Raw genomic sequence first — 21,584 nt, forward strand, 5'->3', positions numbered from 1 at the left:
AGATTACCAAAGACCTCCAATATTGACATTGCCAAAGTCAATACCAATATTCAGTCCTCATTTCAAGAGGTCATGATAGAATTGTTCACTTTCTCCTCAAAAACATGTCCTTACTTGACGTTGAAGATATTCCCCGTGAAGTCCCCCATTCACTAAGCCTCCTTTGCTGTATTATCTTTCTCTTCCAGACTTTTACATGTTGAAGTACCCAGGACTCAGTCCTCAATCTCTTCTTTTCTTTACCTATACTCACACTTGCATTTCAAGACTTTAATAGCTCCTATCTGCTGATTATACCCAAAGTATGTTTCCAGCTCAGAATTTTCTTTGAACCATAGATTACTCCGAATGTCTGATTGGATGTTGCACAAGCATCTCAAATTTAAAGTGACCAAAAGTGAACTTCTTATTTCTCACCTTCCTCCAATTATATTCCTTCTGTAGTGTTCTCCATCATAGTAAACGGCATTTAATCCACTGAGTTGCTAAAGAATCTTAGGGTGATCTCTCACTCTTATCTTTCTTTGGTTCTCCAGTCTCAATTTATTAGCAAATGATGTCGCATATGCATACAAGAAGTCGGCCTCCACTGGTATTTTATGACACGCCATGTCATCATCAATACCACTGTCTGTCTCAATGCCAGATCCAGTTCTGTACCATGGCAGGCCTGAATAGTGAAAAGCTTGGGTTTTCCAGTTAGACTTCTACAACAATCCCCTCTGAAAAAACTTGTTATCTTTTTCTGGTCAACAGGTCCATTTGTTCCAAAAATTATTCCTTCTTCACCATGGCTCAGAAGCACACAAACAAAACTGCTCCTTTTGCTCTGATCTTCTTAAGAAACATTGCACATCAATTCCACAATTTCTTGACATGTAAGATCATTTTTATTCCTGACTTCACATTTCAAGTTTGTGAGTGTTTCCCTGAGGTTTGCCACATCGACATCTGTACCAGACCAAGATGCCATTCCAATGCTTTTATAATTCCACTTATTATCATTAATTGTTATATAATACATACACCCGTTTCAGGACAATCCATTTTATAACTGTTGTCCAAGGATATTCCAGAGTCCATTGATTTGCTTCCATGTATGATCTTCGGTTCCAAATTTTTAATGGATTTTTGAATCCACTGAGTTTTCAGTGTTCTCCGTGGATATTTTTATTAACGCACAGTCTCCTCACACCTTCCACAGCCTCCTCACAGCCAGCAGCTACCTGCTTTGCTCTGCATCTGCTTGGCTTCGGCATCCCACAGCCGGGAGAGGTGAGCTCCAGTCCAGAGTGTTATCTTTTACTCTGAGATTAGATTGTGTCTGTTATTTGGTTGCAAAATATACTACCTTTTATAAAAGGCTAATGAAGGAGAGGGTTGGTTGACCGGTTGGTTTTAAAAGCAATATACATGTTTTACATAATGAGAAGTTGGCAATTATATGGGTTTTTGTGTGTGGCAAAAACATAAAATTTACCATCTTAACCATTTTTACGTGTGCAGTACAATAGTATTACTTATATGTACATTGTTGTGCAACAGATCCATAGCGCTTTTTCATCTTACAAAGCTGAAACTCTGTATCTGTTAACATCTTCCATTGTCCCCAAGTTTTCTGCCTCTGGCAGCCACCATTCTGTTTTCTGTTTCCAAGAGTTGACTACTTTAGATATCTCATATAAGTGGATTCATTTCTCTTTTTGTAATTGACTTATTTCAGTTAGTGTAATGTCCTAAAGGTTTTGTAGCATTTGGCAGGGTTTTCTTTTTTAAAGCTGAATAATATTTCACTGTATGTTATGTACATCACATTTTATTTATCCATTCATCTGTCATATATATTTAGGTTGCTTCCAACTCTTGGCTATTGTGAATAATGCTGCAATGAACATGGGTGTGCAAATCTCTTTGATATTTTCAATTCTTTTGGGTCTATTTCCAGAAGTGGGATTGCTGGATCATATGGTGATTGTATATTTAATATTTTGAGGAATCTCCATAAAGTTTTCTATAGTAGCTGAACCATTTTACATTCTTACCAATAGTGTTCCCAAGGGTTCCAATTTCTCTACATCCTCACCAGCACTTGTTATTTTCTGTTTTTTTTTTTCTTTCTTTTTTTGATAGAAGCCATCCTGACAATTGTGAGGTGGTATCTTATTGTGGTTTTAATCTATATTTTCCTGATGATTAGTGATGTTTAGCATCTTTTCATTTGTTTGATGGGCATTTGTACATCTTTGGAGAAATGTCTATTCAAGTCCTTTGTCCATTTCCTTCCACTCCTCCCCCACCCCTAAAAAAAGGGTCTTTCTCTGTTGCCTAGGCTGGAGTGCAGTGGCACAATTACAGCTTACTGCAGCTTTGAACTCCTGGCGTCAAGCAATCCTCTTGCTTCAGTGTCCTGAGTAACTGGGACTACAGGCACATATCACTGAACCTGACTAATTTTTTATTTTTTTAGAGACAGAGTCTCACTATGTTACCAGGGCTGGTCTCAAACTCCTGTTCTCAAGCAATCCTCCTGCCTCAGCCTCCTTAGTAATTGGAATTATAGGAGTGAGCCGCCAAGCCCAGTCTCATCTCTTAATTAAGTTATTTGTTGAGTAGTTGTTGTTGAGTTGTATACTCTGGTTATTAATCACTTAGATATATGGTTTGCAAACATTTTCTCTTATTTTGTAAATTATCTTTTTACTCTGCTGTTTATTCCTTTGCCACACTCTTTAAATTTTGATGTAGTTCATTTGTCTATTTCTGCTTCTGTTACCTGTGCTTTCAGTGTCATTTCCAAAAAATTATTACCAAGACTAATGTCATGAAGCTTTTTTCCTATGTTTTCTTCTAGGAGTTCTATAGTTTCAGGTCTTATGGCTAGGTCCATTTTGAAGTAATTTTTGTATATAGTTTAAAATTGGAATTTAACTAATTTTTTGTCATGTGGCTATCTAATTTTCCCAACACTATTTATTGAAGAGACTAGTCTTTCTCCATTGTATAGCCTGGGCACATTTGTCAAAGATTATTTGACCATATATGAGAGGGCTTATTTTTGGGCTCTATTCCATTCTACAGGACTGTATGTTTGTCTTTCTACCAGTATCTTACTGTTTGGATTACTACAACTTTGAAATACATTTTAAAATCAGAAATTTTGAGACCTCTAGCTTTGTTTTTTTTTTTCTCATTTTAATTTTTTTAATTTATTTTTTTTGAAATTTTTCCAAAATCTAAAATTATGTGAACTATTTTTAGAATATTTTCTTTATGACAAATGATGTTTTACATAATGTTACTATATGTTCACTTGAATAAAAGCAAATTTCTGTTTTTAAGCTATATTCACTGATCTGTGGCATTCAAAAAGTCATATGTTTACAAGGTACATCTTTAACAATTTAAAATAAAAAAATTAAATATATTTCTATGAAATGTATAATTTTTGACTGTACATGATTTATTTGTCTACCCACACTCTCATTGTACAACTGTTGAGCAGCTACCATGTACCTGGCAAGATAATCCAGCTCTGAAGATGAAAGACCTGGTTTCTGCCATCATGACACTTATGTCCCAGAGAATAAACAAATGAAAAAATCGTGTTTAATATTATTATTTCATCAAATTACTTGCACAAGGGTACTCATCTGGAGGGACTTAGCTCTTACAGTTCTGATGTTTTCTCTACAAATGGCTTACAGAGCTTTGAAAATTGGTCAACTGATGAAACTATGAAAGCCTGTTTCCAGAAGAATAAGACTGCTTCAGCTTGGGATCTCTGGGAATGGCACTTATTATTACGTGTCTTACTTGGCAAGTCTAAAGCTCACTTTTCTCCATCTGTGAAATGGAGATGAGACAATCTTATAAGACGATGATTAAATGAGATAACGTAAGTAAAGTACAAATCGGTTAGCGCTCAATAAGTCTTAGCTACTACTGCCATCATCATTAAACATTAATATATTTTTATTAATGCCCAGAGACAAAGAAAGTAGGGTAATTGTCTTAGGTAGCATAATGAGAAGGAAGCTCTGGCAACTTCTCTTTTAAACTTCTTGCTGGTTGCTGACTTACAAAAGAATTTTGTTGCAGGCAAAGTTTAGAATATCTGGTTTGACTTTACAGTTATTGATCAAGTGAACTGCAGTGCACTTTATTTTGGTTATTTGATAATTTAAGGGAGACTATATAAAAATCATAGTCAAGTAATTATAGCTAATCAATACTGTTAACTAGGTAGCTTATTTACTTCTCAGTAGGCTGCCTTATGCCTGCATGAAGTCACTACCACTCTGCTACTATGGTTACCTGTGAACTTTGAACAAGAGACTGTCCCATATATGAAGGTGCAGTTTGCATCAATGACTAAAATGATCTTTAATAGTCCCAGCTACTCGGGAGGCTGAGGCAGGAGAATGGCGGGAACCCGGGAGGCGGAGCTTGCAGTGAGCCGAGATCGCGCCACTGCACTCCAGCCTGGGCGACAGAGAGAGACTCCGCCTCAAAAAAAAAAAAAAAAAAAAAAAAAAAAAAAAAAAAAAGAAAAAGAAAAAGACATGTGCTTTATTTTTCCATTTTGTGGCCCTCACTTCCAGTGTATATATAAAAGAAAAACATTTATTTCCTTATTTATTTAGTATGTTTGATAAATATTTAGAGTGTCTGCTATGTTCCAGGCTCTCACTGAAAATTCTAAGCTTTATCTGACAAATAGGGTATATCTGGTATCTTTACAACCTGGAAGCGACAAGTAACATGAATTTTTTTTGCAGGTTGATATAATAACATTTATTAAAATAATGCTGTAGGTTAACAGAAACAGCACAGAACCAAAGAATTAAAATGTAAGCTGTGTAAAATCCCAACTAAAACCCAAAAGTGTCTAATGTATCCATTCATTAGCTAACTAAAAGCCCAAAAAAAGACAAGACACCCAATATAATAAAGTACTGCCAAACAATTGGCAATTTGCAGTTATCAAAATTGTGGATTTTGCATTTTGTATCCTTTCCTCAATCAAGAACAAAATTCTTTTTGAATATTATAACATACATATAAAACAAATCAGAAAAACACATTATAAACTTGTAACAATGGCTGTAAATACATTATCTTACATGTTACTCATAGGCTATAGTAGTTGGTTATGGTATATATAGCATGAAACTACTAGATAATAAATAGACAAAAATACATGTCAACTGTATGATAACATACAATTGACACTCCCATCTACCCATGCTAAAAAAATTACATAATACTTTTAGAAAAAAGTCTTAAAACTACATATTTTAATGAGAAATAAATTCAATAAAGAATGATAATACTGAGAACCAAGGCATTCAGATATTTCAAAAGTCATGCTTTTTTTCAGTTGATCCAAAATTTTGTCAACCAAGTTTTCAAAAGTTTGTTCAGAGCCAACATTACTCATAAATGTCACACATTTATTATTTCATACATTTCCTTTCTTACTCATAAAAGACCTTTGATAAACATCTAAAATGTCCAGGTATAACATAATTGAGATGAAACTGGATCAAATACTGGTATTGTTTTTAACAACTATCACCTCAAGTGTCACGAATTTATTCAACCAACCAAACAATATAAAAACCAAAATGGCACAATATATACTGTAAATAAATCAAAACTATATGTGTAACAGAAAGACAAAGCAGTGGCATATTAAACCCAAGCTAGCTAGATACAATACAAGGAATGTCTATTGCATAGTAGATTAAGAATTGGAATAAGTCTGAAGAAAAGAAAGTGCCTTATTTTCCTTCATGGTCATTTAGTCAAGTGTCTCATAAAGATCAGCTCCTCCCTCAGAATAGTTACTCAGTCAGTCAGTGCAGGGGCCTTTGAAAACAGTATGTGAGAATAGATAGGGCTCAAGGACAGTATCTCCAACTGAACTTTTAATGAACTCCCGTAGGCGCCAAGAAGGCGGGTAGATAAGAAAGAATATAGAAACAAGGTACTGAGTAGAAGGTTACATGTGGGAAAAGAAAGTTTGTTTTGCATTGCATTCTTTCTGCTGACGTGAGGTTTATGGAGTATAAATAAAGTGAGGCGGAGGCTCTGAGTGCGGCCGCCATGTTCTCTGTGTGTCTTTGTCTTTGTGTGTGTTCTTTCATTCTCCACCACCCCCGGTGCGGCCCCCAACAAGTGGCGCAGCGAGCAGGGTCAGCACGGGTGAGTAGGGGAGAACAAGAAGGGGAACCCCCTAGGAGCGGGTAAGGCTCAGATATTGTTAAGGGGAACCTTCTTAAGCTTTCATTATGGGAATTCCATCTCTCTGGCCTCAGAATATTTATGGCTGTTTCAAGGACTGTTGCTGTCTATGGGAGTAGAAGTGAAAGAAAAAGACTTTGAAGTGATTGTTTGCCCATGTTGAACAACATTGTTACTGGTTTCAGTATCAGACTAAAGTGCAGCTGAATCGCAGAGAATGGTTACAGGTAGTAAAAACTCTGCTTAGAGCTCTCCAGTTAGGGGATATTATGCCTCTAAAATTGTGGACCTTGTGTAACTCTATCACTCAGACATTAGAGTTACTTGAGACTGATTCGGAGTGTGGTAATGTAGCCATAGGAGGAAAGGTATCTGAGGATTTGGAAAAATAAAATAAAATAAAATAAATCTGAAATGGAGCCCATTTGTGCCAGGGTAGCAAAAGGGGGAGAAGAGAAAAAGCCAGCTCTTCCTTCTTCTAAGGGAAATTCTGACATGCAGTGTCTTATGGAAATGCTTCAACAAATATTACAGATATATTCTTCTAATTCACCTTTGCGAGCTTTCCCTGTTTCTTTTCCTTCTGCCCTGTTAAAAGAGGATTTTCCAGAGCCTCCAATCCCCCGGCTTCCTTATCTTTGCCTTTGTTTGGCAAAGTTGAAGCCCTGTTCATATCAGACATACTTTAAATTTATACTAAACACCTGTTTAATATGTTAAAACCAGTGTATATGTATATCTTGTTTGTTAAAATATTATGAGTATTTCAATAGTCAATAAATAAACACATTAATATTAACTATTAATATTAATATAGTATTAATAACCCCAGCTAGGAAATTGTTATGTTATAGGGGTGCATAGGTTCCACCAATTTACACTCCAAACAGAAGTTGAGTATTCGAGTTGCTTAACACATTAACTACCTCTTGATATTTTCTGTGTTTTTAAATTTTAACCATTGTATTGTGTATGTAATGATTCTCAATTTGGTATTAATATACATATTTCCTAGTGAGTAATGATGTTAGACATATAGGTTTATTGTCATTTCTTTGTTCTGTTACTTTTGGTTGGGTTATTTGCCTTTTCTTATTAATATGTTGAGATTCTTTATATTTGGGGATATGAGTATTATTATATATTATATATACTTTTAATTAAAAAAAAAAATTTAAGGAGCTGGATCTGTTTCCAATTATTTGTGCTTCTTTTGCTCCTAATGCTTAGTTTTCAAATGGTGGCAATAATGTCCAATTTAATGCCTTACAAATTAAATTTTTAAAAAGAAATGAAAGCTGCCATTTCTAACTATGGATCTCAATCTCCTTTTATCCTTGGTCTTCTTGATGTTTTTTCATCAGAAAATTTGATGATTCCTATAGACTGGAAGACTTTGGGGAAGGCTTTTCTTGATCGTTCTCAGTGGTTACAATTGCACAGCTGGTAAATGAACAAGGCACATGTATAGGCTAGGAAAAATATTATGTGTGATCCCCCTGGACCCACTGAGGAACAACTCACAGGCACGGGCCAATATGCTACTCTTAATGCTCAGGCTGGTTTAGATGATGTTGCCTTTACTCAAATCAAGACTTTGTTTTTAAGGGCCTAAAATAAGGTAGAGATAACAGGAAAATCTTCCCTTTCCTCTGTGAAGATTTTATAGGGCACAAATGAACAATATTCAGATTTTGTAGCCCGTCTTCAGGATGCTGTCTTCAAAATTGTGGGTGTTGGCCTTGCTTCAAAAATTTTGTTATAAACATTGTCTTTTTAAAATGCTTATGCTGACTGTTAAAAATTGTTAAAATCGTTAAAGGCCAATGGGGCCAATTTAGAGAAATATATTAAAACTTATGTTAGTGTTGGAGGGGCTATTTATGATGCTCAATTATTTGCTGGAGCTTTGTCTAAAGCCTTAAAAGGAAATAACAAACAAGGTGTTTGTTTGCAGTGTGGTAAACCTAGACATTTCAAAAAAAAGAATGTCATAAAAATTGAACACTTTTATCCCTCAAGGCAGAAAGCTGCCTTCAGAGGTGTACAAATGTTGTGGTAAAGGTCGACACTGGACAAATAAATGTCATTTCAAAACTGATAAAAGTGGAAATTTACTGTCTCCTCTCCTGGGAAATGGGAGCCGGGGCCCACAGGCTTGGGGCCCCAACAATTTATGTCACCAGGTCTGAAAGTGTAGTTGGTTTATCAGTCTTTACAAATGAGAAATATAAGAAAGGAAAAGAATGCACAAACTAACTAGGTTTCTTGTAATAAATGACTAAACTAGTCAAAGGACCAAAAAATACAAGATCAGCATGACTCTGAAGGATGTGAGATTATGGTTCTGCACTTGTTACATTAAAGAGCTAAAATTAATAGACGTAATATTAACAATAATAACAGTAATAATAGCCATAGTATACTGAATACTTACTATGTGTCTACTACTGTGAAAAAATCTTCACTTGCATTTAGTTCTTCCAACATCCCTTTAAGACTGACAAATTTTATAATTATTACCATTTTGTAGACCCGAAAACAGAGTTAAGACAGTTTTATAAATGTATCCAAGGTCATATAGCTATTATATTTTGAAAATATGACTTTCTGTCCCCAGAGCTTACATGCTTAACCCTTTCCTCTAGACTGCTCTATAAAGTACAAAAATGGTAGTCACCCTCCTTGGAATAATCGGAGGAAAGAAAAATCAATAACTAAGTAAAAGTTGTATCTCAGCACCAGATCCAATCCCAATTTCAAGTATCCATTTAGCCTTGGATAGCATCACTGTGTTTTGAAAACCAAAATCCGTTGAGTATTTTGTGGTCCACCATCTTTTACAAAGCAGATACTCTATTGAATAGTAAGCTACGAACTGAATTTCTGTACCTGTAATCACCTTATTTGTTTACAAATATTTGTTATTGACTAAATCTGCATACAATACCCAGTGAGAAATGGCCTACAACATTAAGGAATAAATTCAAGTCCTCCTTAAGGATCCCACACCTTACCCCAATTTCTCAGCTTTATGTGGCAACTAAGCAGAGTGCCGCTGCTGACTTAGTTATTACTCAGCCTTATACTTTGTCTCCTAATAGAGGAGTATATAAATTAGCTATTAGAGAGTGTGGCCCTTTGCCAAAAGGACATGATGTTACTAATAAAAGTCTTATTATGGTTCAAGTCTCACAATTTATATGCCTAGAGGCAGGGGAATATATTCTCAATAGGGATGATTTGGTAGCACAGAAAAAACTGTTTTTTGGGAAACTTTAGTTTCTAATCAAAAGCCCTTATGTTCATTGTATATTAATGGAATAGTTTTTAAAGGGTTAATTGATATGGGGGTGAATATGTCTATTATTTGTTTAAATTAGAGGCCTATACAATAGGAAAAAAGACAAGTTGCAGTTATACTCACTGGCTTGGGTGCTGCTTCTGTGGTTTATCAAGACGTAGAACTTTTAACCTGTGTCGGTCCTAAAGGTCAACAAGGTCAAGTGTTTTTTTTATTTTTATATTGTTCCTATCAATATTAATTTTTGGGAACAAGATCTTTCACAACAATTTGCTGCTTTTTTAAACATTCCTCATATTTCCTCAGCTGCCAAAAATAAGATGTTCAAAATGGGCTACAATCCTTTAAACTCATAGCCACCACTCCTATTTATGTGAAACAGTGACCATTATTTAAAGAAATACTTAGGACTCTAAAAGAGTAAGTCAAAAAACAAATGGCCGAGAGGAATATAAAGCCACGTATTTCTGCATGGAATTCCCGTCTTTGTCTTGTCTTAAAACTATAAATGTTTACATTAAACCTAGGGAAAGTTTACAGCCTGGTCTTCCTAATCCTGCCCTTATCCCACAAAGTTAAAAATTAATGGTCATAGATCTCAAAAATTGTTTTTTCTCTATTCAGTTACAACATCTTTTTTCTATTCTAGAAGGAGACAGTCACTTGGACAGCTCACGTCATTTAACTCCTTTGGCTTTACAGGAACTCCAGCTTGTGGAAGAGCAACTTCAAAAGGCTCATTTACATTATATCTTTCCCGATGTTCCCCTTTCCCTTTGTTTATTTCATACTTTACATTCTCCTACAGGAATGATTCATCAGACCAATCAGCCGCTAAAATGGATCTTTTTGTCCAATAAAACATCTAAACACTTGGTTACTTATATCGATCGTTTAGCTGAACTGATCATCAAAGGACGGTATCACTGTCGACAACTTTGGGGAGGAGATCCTTCCTTAATTATCTCTCAATTCACTCATAGTCAGATCACTTATCTTCTTGCAACTTCTGATTCTTGGCAAGAAGCTTCATCAATCTTGAGTTACAGTTTATCCTTATCCCTCGGTGCAACAGGGAGAATTGTTTGTTGTTCTGATGATCTTACTTGATTTCCCTACTACTGGTTGTAACATTGTTAGTGATTCTCAATACACCGTTTATGTTACTTCTTATATTTCTCAGGCCACTTTACCTCTTTGTGCTACTTCTTCTCTTCAGAAATTCTTTTCTTTGTTATCCTTTACTTTGAGCCAACGTCGAGCTCCTTTATTCATCACTCATCTTTGTTCTCATTCTCAACTGCCTGGACCATTAGTTCATGGAAATACTCAGATTGATTCACTTCTAATTGGCCACTTGCAGGCTGCAGAACAAGAACATGCTCTACATCACACTAACAGTTCTGGCCTTCAAGGACGGTTTCATTTAACTCGTAAATAAGCTCGTTCTCTCATTCGAGCTTGTCCTTTCTGTGCTCCTTTGAGCATTCCATCCTTCCATCCTGGAGTTAACCTGAGAGGTACTCAAGTTAATCAAATTTGACAAATGGATGTTACACATATTCCTTCTTTTGGACGATTAAAGTATGTTCATCATACCATTGATACTTTTTCTCATTTTCAATGGGCCACTCCGTTGCCATCTGAGAAAGCTGATTCTGTTATTACACATCTCTTAGCTTGTTTTGCCATTATGGGCATTCCTTTTATACTTAAAACTGATAATGCCCCTGCCTATGTCTCTCATAAATTACAAGTTTTCTTACAGCAATACAATATTCAACATATCACCGGGATCCCAGGCAACAGTCAAGGTCAAGCCATCATTGAGCGCGCAAATTTAACTTTAAAAACTCAACTATTAAAACAAAAAGGGGGAAATGAGCCCCCCCAAAAAACCAGATTTTTTTGAAGGTTAACCTTTCTACCTTAATTTTTTTGATTTTGAAGGTTCTTTTTACCTTAATTATTTCTTGAATCAATGGAGACAATTGCAAGACTCTGCTGTCGTAACCCATCTTTCCTCAACTCCCTCGGTGATAGTCCCTGCTGACAGTTTAAAGGTTTGGTATCCTAATGAAGAAGGTAAGCATGTTCAAGGGCAAGTTCTAAAACAGGGACGGGGCTATGCTCTTGTCCTTACAGGGAGTGGACCTGAGTGGTTTCCTACAAGATGATTGAAACCCTGTTGAAAAGAAAACTGGATTCAGCATGCATTTCTTCCTTTGTTAGATGTGCCTTGGCGGGGGACTTATTTCTCTTAGTGAGGCTTTGTATGAATATTGGACTTATATTCCCTTTCCGCCCTTGTATCAGGGAGTCGCCTGGGAGGAGGCGGAAATTAAGGTTTTCACCAATAACATTACTTGGATGCCGTCCTCCTATATGGACAAGGACAACATAGAACGGGAAACAGCAATTATAATCAGCACATACCAATTTGGAGTGGAAGCACTTCCAATATGTATGGGAAATAGTCCTCATTGTCTCCGAAAATCGCATGAAGCTTGGGCTGTTCGTTATAATCATAGTCATGTGGCTGCTAATACTGTTATTATTGTAACTAGAAGTTTTTAATATAATCATACTGTATATAGTAATGAAACTATTCCTAGTTCTTTACTTTTTTGTCCTATTCTAGAGGTTTCTCCTAATATTGAGGTGCTGGAGTGACAACAATGTCGGGGAACTAAACCCCGGATTTTATTAGAATACAATGGGATGCAAATAACTGATTGAAGTGTGCACGGTGATTTTCAAATAAAATTTAGTCACATACCTTTGAAATGGCACCGGGTAAATAAAAGTATTGCTGCTAACAGTAATGAAACCTTGGTATGGTGTGAAGGAGGCCTGAAGTACAGAGTTATTTTTGGAAGTTGTTAGTTGCAGGCGATGCCATTAGCACTTTTGTGGGGAATATGCCCCTTAATCTTTCTAACCCGAATAACTCCTTTCATATTCAGTTATATCGGAATACCTCCTGATATATTATTGCTTGTGTCCGTGAGCCCTACCTATTATTAGCAGGAAATTTGACATGGGATAATCTTACGGGGATTGTTAATTGTACAGATACGTGTACATTTTTGTCTTGCCTCAATCATTCCTGGTGGCACAACTTTACTGGGGATATTTATATCCTCAGGGCTCGTAAGGAAATTTGGCTACCTGTTAACCTTACACGACCATGGGGGGCATCACCTCTTGAGACTTATATTTGGACTTCTCTCCAGCGAAGCCTCCGTGCCCTTGGACTTATAATTGCCTTGGTGATGAGTCTTGTCACCATCGTCTCCACTGCAGCCATAGCAGGACTCGCTCTTCGTCAAAGCATACAAAATGCTGAATTTATGCAGCAATGGCACGAACAATCTCACCGGTTATGGCTTCAACAGCGAAACATTGATTCTCAACTTGCTGAAAGATTGGACAACATGGAACAAGCGTTGACATGGCTTGGAGATCAGCTCACTGTACTCAGTACTCGGGTAACATTACAATGTGATTGGAATTCCACTCAATTTTGTGTAACGCCTGTGCCTTTTAACATCTCTCAAAATTGGACTGTAATCCGAAAATTATTAGTAGGCCATAAAAATATTAGTTTGGACATCCAAGAGCTCACTCAGAACATTTCCGAAGCATTTCGACAACAATTACATGTGTTGTCCGGAACTGTAACCCTTCAGGAGCTGGGTCAGCGCCTTGCTGCCTTTAACCCATGGACCCAGATGAAGACATGGATTTCTACAATCTCTGGAAGTATATTGCTTTGGGCACTTGGTTTGGATCTACTACTTTTGGTGATTCGATGCTCCCTCCCTCGCCACCAAAAACAAAAGAAAACACAGGAACAAATATGGGCTACCTTTTTAGGATTGAGGCAAAACAAAATTAAAAGGGGGGAAATGCAGGGGCCTTTGAAAACAGTATGCTGAGAATAGATAGGGCTCAAGGACAGTATCTCCAACTGAACTTTTAATGAACTCCCGTAGGCGCCAAGAAGGCAGGTAGATAAGAAAGAATATAGAAACAAGGTACTGAGTAGAAGGTTACATGTGGGAAAAGAAAGTTTGTTTTGCATTGCATTCTTTCTGCTGACGTGAGGTTTATGGAGTATAAATAAAGTGAGGCGGAGGCTCTGAGTGCGGCCGCCATGTTCTCTGTGTGTCTTTGTCTTTGTGTGTGTTCTTTCATTCTCCACCACCCCCGGTGCGGCCCCCAACAAGTCAGTATGTGAAAGAAGTTAACACATGTTACTCAGTCAGTCAGTATGTGAAAGAAGCTATGAGGGAGACAAATGACTTGATTGTTTGAATTACATGATTTTTGCCAAGTTACCTTGATGCAAATTTGCCTAATCTGATACTGTGAAAAGATTTGATAACTTTTCTAATGCCTGACTAGTGAGTTTTAAAACACTATTCTTTAATTGAATACTTTTGGTTGTTTCAGTCCTTAATGTTAGCCCAAAGGATTCTGAGATAAAAATTATGTGTGATCTTAACTTCAGTTTACAGACAAAATTAGAGCTTTGTTTTATTCGGAGAAGGGGGATGCATTCATTTTTTAAAATTTTGTTTTTAAGTAATTGGAGATAATAGGATACCTAGCAAACATTTTCATGAAAGTGAATATTTGTGATTTTCATTCTGGGAAACAATGATTTAAATCACTCAAATTTAATGACATGTCTTTATATCATACCAGATAACTTGCATAGTGCATCTCTTTACTGATTTCAGTAACCTCTGCCTCCCTGCCCCTTAACTTTAAAATAATGTGAAAAACTATCCTCATAGTGCATATAAATACTCAACCACATTTCAGCTTAAGTTTCTAATTTCTCAAGAAGTTCAAACAGTTAGTTATGTAGTTGAAGCAATTTGTGCGCAAAGCCTACATCTAAATACTTGAGTGAATAATCATTAACTGCTCAGTACCAGATATGGCAGTGCACAGCATAAACAACTACTCAGAGACCTACTGTACTCAAGCAATGTGACTCCCATTAGTGTTGGCCAGTTCCTCAGAAGTTGGGGGATCAATGCCATCTAATCAAGCCAAATAGAAGCAGTGTATTGCTTTCCAACAAACAGTGTGAAAATTAGGGCAACTGATATTTTTATTGTAGGCAAGGCTGAATGATCAGGAATGCTTATACATCAACAGGGATACTAGAGTTAACAAAGCACAGACTGAATGAGATCACAGTAGTCTGGAATGTTGGCTTTAAACCAGTGCTTGAAGGTGATACAGAGAAAGGATGTAATTTGATTGACTCTTTTTGATTCAAGGGCCTTGGCAGGCTGAGGTCCAAGTAGTGTCAGAGCCTTGATGAAGTCAATAAACTGCATGTTTGCTCAGTGTTCAAGTGGTATGGCCCTAGCAGCTGACACAGAGCCTTGAAGCTCTAAGCATTAGGGGCTTATATAATGAGTGTTCTAGCACCCCATGTCCAATGTACTCACAGAGGCTTGAGGATTCTAGGAGGTCAAGGCTTCCCAGGGAATCAGAAGAAATGTGGAACATTTGGGAACAAGTGGCTGTTGTCAGAGTTTTCCCTTTATGATCCTGGGATTGGCTAGATCCTTGCTTGCCTAGCTCAGTGCTGTCCCAGCGGTGTGGGATGCCTAGAAATCCTGGTACTCTGAGTAGTAAAGATGACAAGGTCTGGAAAAGGAGGGCTTTCAGATGGTAGCCTGCTGGATAGAGTGAAGAGGTCACTTACATAAGCTCTTCACTGCTGGGACATTTGGTTGCCATTTGCTTTCTTGACTTGAAGAAGGAAAATTGAACCAAATACACTCTTCAATTTGGAGCAAAGCAAGCCCTGAAGGGTTATTTCTCAGAATAAAGGTAGCCTGAAGGCTATTTGGCTTTGGTTTATACTTATTTATCTCATATACAAACCAAATTCCTAGACATAGGAAAAAAATGACTTTTATCCCCAAGCAACTGTTAACTACAGCAAGAAGAGTTATAAAAAGCAAATTTTTAATTCTGGGACTGGTGTGAAGTATATCCCTTGGATGTAGTGTCTTTATTCAATGCACAGCATGAACAACTAGTCAAGGCTTTGCATTTCTACCTAGTTGTTAATAGATTTGCGATCTAAATAATTTCGTTTTGAGGAAGAAGCAGAACAGCTGCAATTAACTATAGGATATCAATAACTACCTACAATCCCCAACCCAAGCCCTAGACTCTTTTTGCACAAGTCTCTTCTTTCCTCAAGATGTCTGAAACATATTGTTAAGTCATGAAGGAACTGACCAAACTTCTAATATTTAGGCATGATTCTCATATAACCTGTATAATGTCAGAGGGTCATTGTCATTTTTCTGGCTTCAGTCCTTCGCATTCAAAGGAGACTAAAAGCTTTTATATTTGTTCCAAGTAGAACTGGATTTCCGCAAATCTCATTTCACTGACTCATAAATTGGTCCTTTTTGCTGCCTTACGTTAGCCAAGTGTTTCATTTCCTGCACTAGGTTTCTATGATTATTTTCTTTTTCTTTTTTTTCTTTTTTCTTTTTCTTTTTTTTTTTTTTTTTTTTTTTTTTTTTTGCGACAGAGTCTTACTCTGTCACCCAGGCTGGAGTGCAATGGTGCAATCTCAGCTCACTGCAACCTCCACCTCCCGGGTTCAAGTGAATCTCCTGCCTCAGCCTCCCAAGTAGCTGGGATCACAGGTGTCCCCCTCCACACCCAGCTAATTTTTGAATTTTTAGTAGAGACAGGGTTTCACCATGTTGGCCAGGCTGGTCTCGAACTCCTGACCTCAGGTGATCCACCTGCCTTGTCCTCCCAAAGTGCTGGGATTACAGGCGTGAGCTACTGTGCCCGGCCAATATTTTCTAGTTTTAATGATGTCCAAAGAGGCAGCTCTAACACGGTGTGCTAAATATAAACCCTGTTCTTGGTTACTGCCAGTATCTATTCTATAACACTTATTTATCTCCTCACAGGTCATTCCTGTCCTTGCTCACCACTGCACAAGTTGCTGGGATCAGTGTGCTGCCATCTTGTACCAGTGCAGATCTTAGAGTATTTCACTCTTTTAAAATTATAGTTGTATGCCTTAGGGCGCAAGTGAGTCCTGTGTGGGTGGATTAATCTAAGGAGAATCTGCATGCCAGTCGTGGTGGTACCTAAATCATCCCTTCACTCCTACCTTATCCACTTTTGTCTGAATCTAATTAGTGTAACTTGACTCTCACTTTCCTTAGGATGAATTCTTTTCCTAGTTTGCTCTGTGTCCCTGCCCAAATCTCTTACCAAATTGTAATCCCCAGTAGTGGACATGGGGCCTGGTGGGAAGTGATTGAATCATTGGGAGTGGATTTCCCCTTTGGTGCTGTCCTCATGACAATGAGTGCATTCTTGAGAGATCTAGTTGTTTAAAAGTGTGTAGCACCTTCCATCTCACTCTCTTCCTCCTGTTCCAGCCAGTGTAAGACGTGCCTGCTTTCCCTTTGCCTTCTGCCATGATTGTAAGTTTTCTGAGGCCTCCCAATCCATTCTTCCTGTACAGCCTGCAGAACCATGAGCCAATTAAACCTCTTTTCTTTATAAATTACCCAGTCTTAAGTAGTTCTTTATAGCAGTGTGAGAACGGACTAATACAGCATCACTTTCTGTAAATAGCTCTCTGGTGTCCTGTCCCATTTCAACTAGTTCCTTACTGAAGCGCAGGTTATGATACAAAAATAAGAAAGAAGGCCTTGAAAGAAAGAAAACTGGGAATCAAATCAATGTAGACCATATAAAAGCATATTTACTTTGGCCTGGGGGAGGGCAGATTGGAGGAGGGAGCTGGCAAAGGACAAGGGTCCTAAAAGCCACTGATGTTAGGCCTGATTGAAGGAATATTGAATTATTTCCCCTGCCTCCAACTTATATTTTGTTAGTCTGTACTTAAACGAATAGGATTGAGAAAACGGCTTTAAATGCCTCCTTATCATAGCCAACAAAATGCTCCTACTTCCTGATTGACCCCCTCCTTCATTATCTCTCTGACTTTGTCTCCTCTCTTTAGCCCACTCAGTAATTCTGCTCTGGGTACACTGATCTGTTTTCTGCTGCTCAAGTATAACAAATATGCTATTTTCTCAAGGCCTTTGCACTTGCTTTTTTATTTCCTCCAGGTCTCTGTTCACATACTGCCTTCTCAGGGAAGTCTTCCTTGACCACACGATCTAAATTAACACCCCCTTACTCTCCAGCTTACCTTACTTGACAGTGGATATCTGTCATGCATGATTTTCCCAAATATTTTGTATACCTTCTTCTCATTTTAGTAGTTTTCCATATTGTGAACCCAATGTAAACTCCAATTTTTCTAATGTAGAATTAAAAAAAAAAATCTGGAATTTCCAGCCCCTCTTACCAGTGGAGTGCAGATACCGCTGATCAGATGGAAGGCTTTGCTTTGGAAGGCAGCTGTGTGACAAGCAGGCTGAACATGGGCACTCCTTGTGTTAATGCAAGTGTCAGCCGGAGCCCCAAGCTTCCATGTTGGCAGGAGCGAAAGCAGCCTTTGCCTGTGTCAAAGGCAGTGTGGCGTAAAGATCAGTGGTGGCAGCAGCAGCTGCAGCTTCCCTTCTGATCAATTTTATAGTATAGTTCTGGAGGTTGTTTTTCTGTGAGCTTTCCATCAGCTCTTAGATCCCTTCCTGCTGAGACAACTACTGGATTCAGCCCTCTGCATGTAGGACTCTGAGTGGTACAACATGCATTCATGCATTTATGTTTTTCTCATGGTGTTCTACATATTATTTATTTGATTGTTTGATTATTATCTACTAGAATGTGTCCCTAGTATCTAGGACAGTACCCCGTTCATAGTAAGTGCTCAGTAAATATTTGATGACTAGAAAAATGCACTGAACATGACAGGATTTCTTTTATCGTCTAGATATTTTAGCTATTGGTATTAGTTATCTCCTGTTGCACAATTCCTCTAAGTCTTAAAGCAGCAAATATTTCTTATCTCACATGGTTACTATGGGCCAGGAATCTTGGAGCAGTTCAGCTGGGTAGTTCTGGCTCAGGTTTTCTCAGGAGGTTGCCAACAGGATGCATGCAGGGAGGGGCTCCAGTCATCCAAAGGCTTGATGGGGCCTGGAAGGTCTACTTCCAAGATGGTTCACTCACATAGCTGTTGGCAGGAGACCTTAGTTTCTTGTCATGTGAACCTCTCTATGGGTTACTCAAGTGTCCTCACCACGTGGCTGCTGGTTCCTTCTCCTGACCAAATGAGAAGAGGCACAGAGACAGAGAGACAAAGAGAGATAGAGGCAGATGGACAGATAGAGACAGAGACCGATAGATACAAAGAAAAATATAAACAGACACAGAGACCGAAAGAGACACACACAGAGATATAATGACAGAGAGACAGAGACAAAGAGAGAGGTAGAGAGGCACAGAGAGAGCCATTATTATAATGTCTTTATAATGGTATTTCCATGATAAATATTAGAATATTTATTATATTATAAATGCAAATATTATAATGTCTTTTTTTTGGTATTCCCTGGTCTCAGAAGTCTAACACTGCCACGTCCACCACACTCTATTCATTAGAATCACATATTACCGCCCACACTCAGGCAAGGGGAATGAGACTCCATCTTTTGAAGGTAAGAATATCAAATAATTTTTTAAATGATTTTAATACCACCGTACCATTAAAGCATGGAGTAAAAGAAGCTGTAGGCCTATCTCTCATCTCTTTCTTGGATTTCCATCAAACGTTTCCTCATCCCCCTGTCCTTAGCAATATATTCAGCGAAAATACTGCATTTTCTGCCCTTCTTGAAGTTTGATTTGGCAGCATGATACAGTGCTGGGAGGCTGCTCACATCAGCAGGATGTGGGCCCCTTTCACACTTCTGCCGTTTCTTTCTTCCTGCTCTTTGCAATGTAAATGTGATGATGGGCCCTCCAGTAGATACCCTAGCAGTATCTCTATATCTTAGCAGTATCTCTATATCTTAGCAGTACATCCAGTAGATATCCTAGTAGGTATCTGCCAATATATCTATATCCTAGCAATATATCCAGTAGATATCCTAGTAGATATCCATGAGCAATCTAGAGAATGAAATATATATATATATATATATAGAGAGAGAGAGAGAGAGCAAAATTAGAATGCATAATGATTGTGGAGTCACCAAACAAGCTCTGGACTGACTATCTCCTGTCTATCCTATCTTGCTTAAGCCAAAATTCCTTTGGGTTTCCTTTTATTTATAATAAAACTGATTCTGATATATGTATCCTGGGTGAGTGTTTCCAAATGTCTTTTGTTTACTCTCTTTTCTTAGGAAATTGTCTGTTCTACCGTGCAGTAACTCACTGGCAGAGCTTAAACTAGAAGCCATTGGCCTTTAATCCCAGCACAGGTCTGCTTCTACTTCATCATACAGATTCTGTGGATGCCAAGGAAAGAAGTTCTTTTCCAGCCAGAGTAGAAAAGCCAGGAATTATTGAAATTTTATTTCAGCTCTTTAGATATTAGGGACTTTGTATGATGACAAACTTAGGAGTCTCACGAATGCTTCACTAACTTTGGTTTTTAGTTAAATAAATCTTTCTCAGCAGGGGAGATATTACTTGTTTTATTTTCATTCGCCGGTTCTGTCCACTAAGCTCAACCTATTATTCTTTACTCCACAGTTTGTTGAGATTTTCTGATATCCCTTATACTAAAACTTATCTCTTAGAGTCCTTTCCAGACTCTAGAAAACTCCCTATGGTGACAATAGTGTATTTTCAGAACATTTATTTTTTACATGCCAGATACCTCGCAGTCATTATTTCTAACTCTTGCAGCCATCTGGAACAGTAGCACTATTATCATCTCCATTTTTTGGAAGAGGAAATCAAGAACTGGAGCCTTATTTGGGGTTGCACAGTTCAAAAGTGGCTGAACCTGGATCCAAACCAGGCTCAGAATGACCCCAGAGCCCGTGTTCTTTCCACTTCTCCTGTTCTTTGCCCTTCACTGAAATCTTGTTGGATACAGTTACAGTAGAAAGAATAAACATGGAATGAAAACTACAATGTAATTGCCAAATTGGCTGACTCCAGCATGTACAGTCTTGGGAATGTGTCTGTCTATAATATTTTTTCTTAATATAATTTTTGGAAAACAGATTGGCAAATCCTCATTAGCTAGCATGGGCCATCAGCCAGGATGTGGGAGTCACTTCATAAAATGAAATCTTATGTTAAAATAGAGTTTATTGAAACCCCAGAGGGTTATGATTTTAGTGAAGATACTCAATGGTAAACACTTAGACCTTGCCCTCCTCTCTATTCTCCTTCTCCTTGGGTCCTTTCAGACGGGCAATAGTGTCACCGGAAGCCACAGGTGTGCAAAGTCCAGTGAAGCGAAGAGGGGCACAACCGGGGAGGATGGAGCGGAAAGAGAGACGGTAGGAACATTCACATGTTTTCCATTAGCAAAATACTTTTTTTTTCATTAATTAATATTTTATTTAACCCTCACATACCAAAATAAGCTAGGTTTCAAAAATGATGTTTTATAAAGGAAGAAGCTGATAGGCAGAGAGGTTAAGATCATAAAGTGAGGGATCAAGTTAGAATCTGAATTCAGAGTTATCTGATCACAAATCTCATGCCCTTGGTAGTATATCATGTTTCCTTTCATGAGCAGTAATATTAATAGGATCAGATGTTTTTATCCTGCTTTGTGTTTTGCATATATTCTCTCATTATTTTCATAATCATCCCATCAGGTGCTTGTGACAGTAAATTTTGTGTGTCAATTTGGCTAGGCTATGGTACACAGATATTTAGTCAAACATTATTCTAGATGTTTCCATGAAAATATTTTTAGATGACATTAATATTTAAATTGGTAGATTTTGAGTAAAGCAGATTACCCTCCATAATGTGAGTGGGCCTCATCCAATCAGACGAAGGCCTTAAGAGAAAAAGATGGACTCCTGCTAATAAGAAGGAATTCTGCTAGCTGTTTGCCCGTGGACCCACA

The 21,584-nt window shown here is 37.7% G+C and overlaps 1 pseudogene; it reads right to left on the reverse strand.

The window, feature by feature from the left end:
- Positions 1-485: 485 nt before the first annotated feature.
- Positions 486-1,098, reverse strand: LOC126948686 (caspase-3-like; annotated as a pseudogene).
- Positions 1,099-21,584: the final 20,486 nt, after the last annotated feature.

This window comes from Macaca thibetana, chromosome 1 (genome assembly GCF_024542745.1).
Source record: "Macaca thibetana thibetana isolate TM-01 chromosome 1, ASM2454274v1, whole genome shotgun sequence".
NCBI lineage: Eukaryota > Metazoa > Chordata > Mammalia > Primates > Cercopithecidae > Macaca > Macaca thibetana.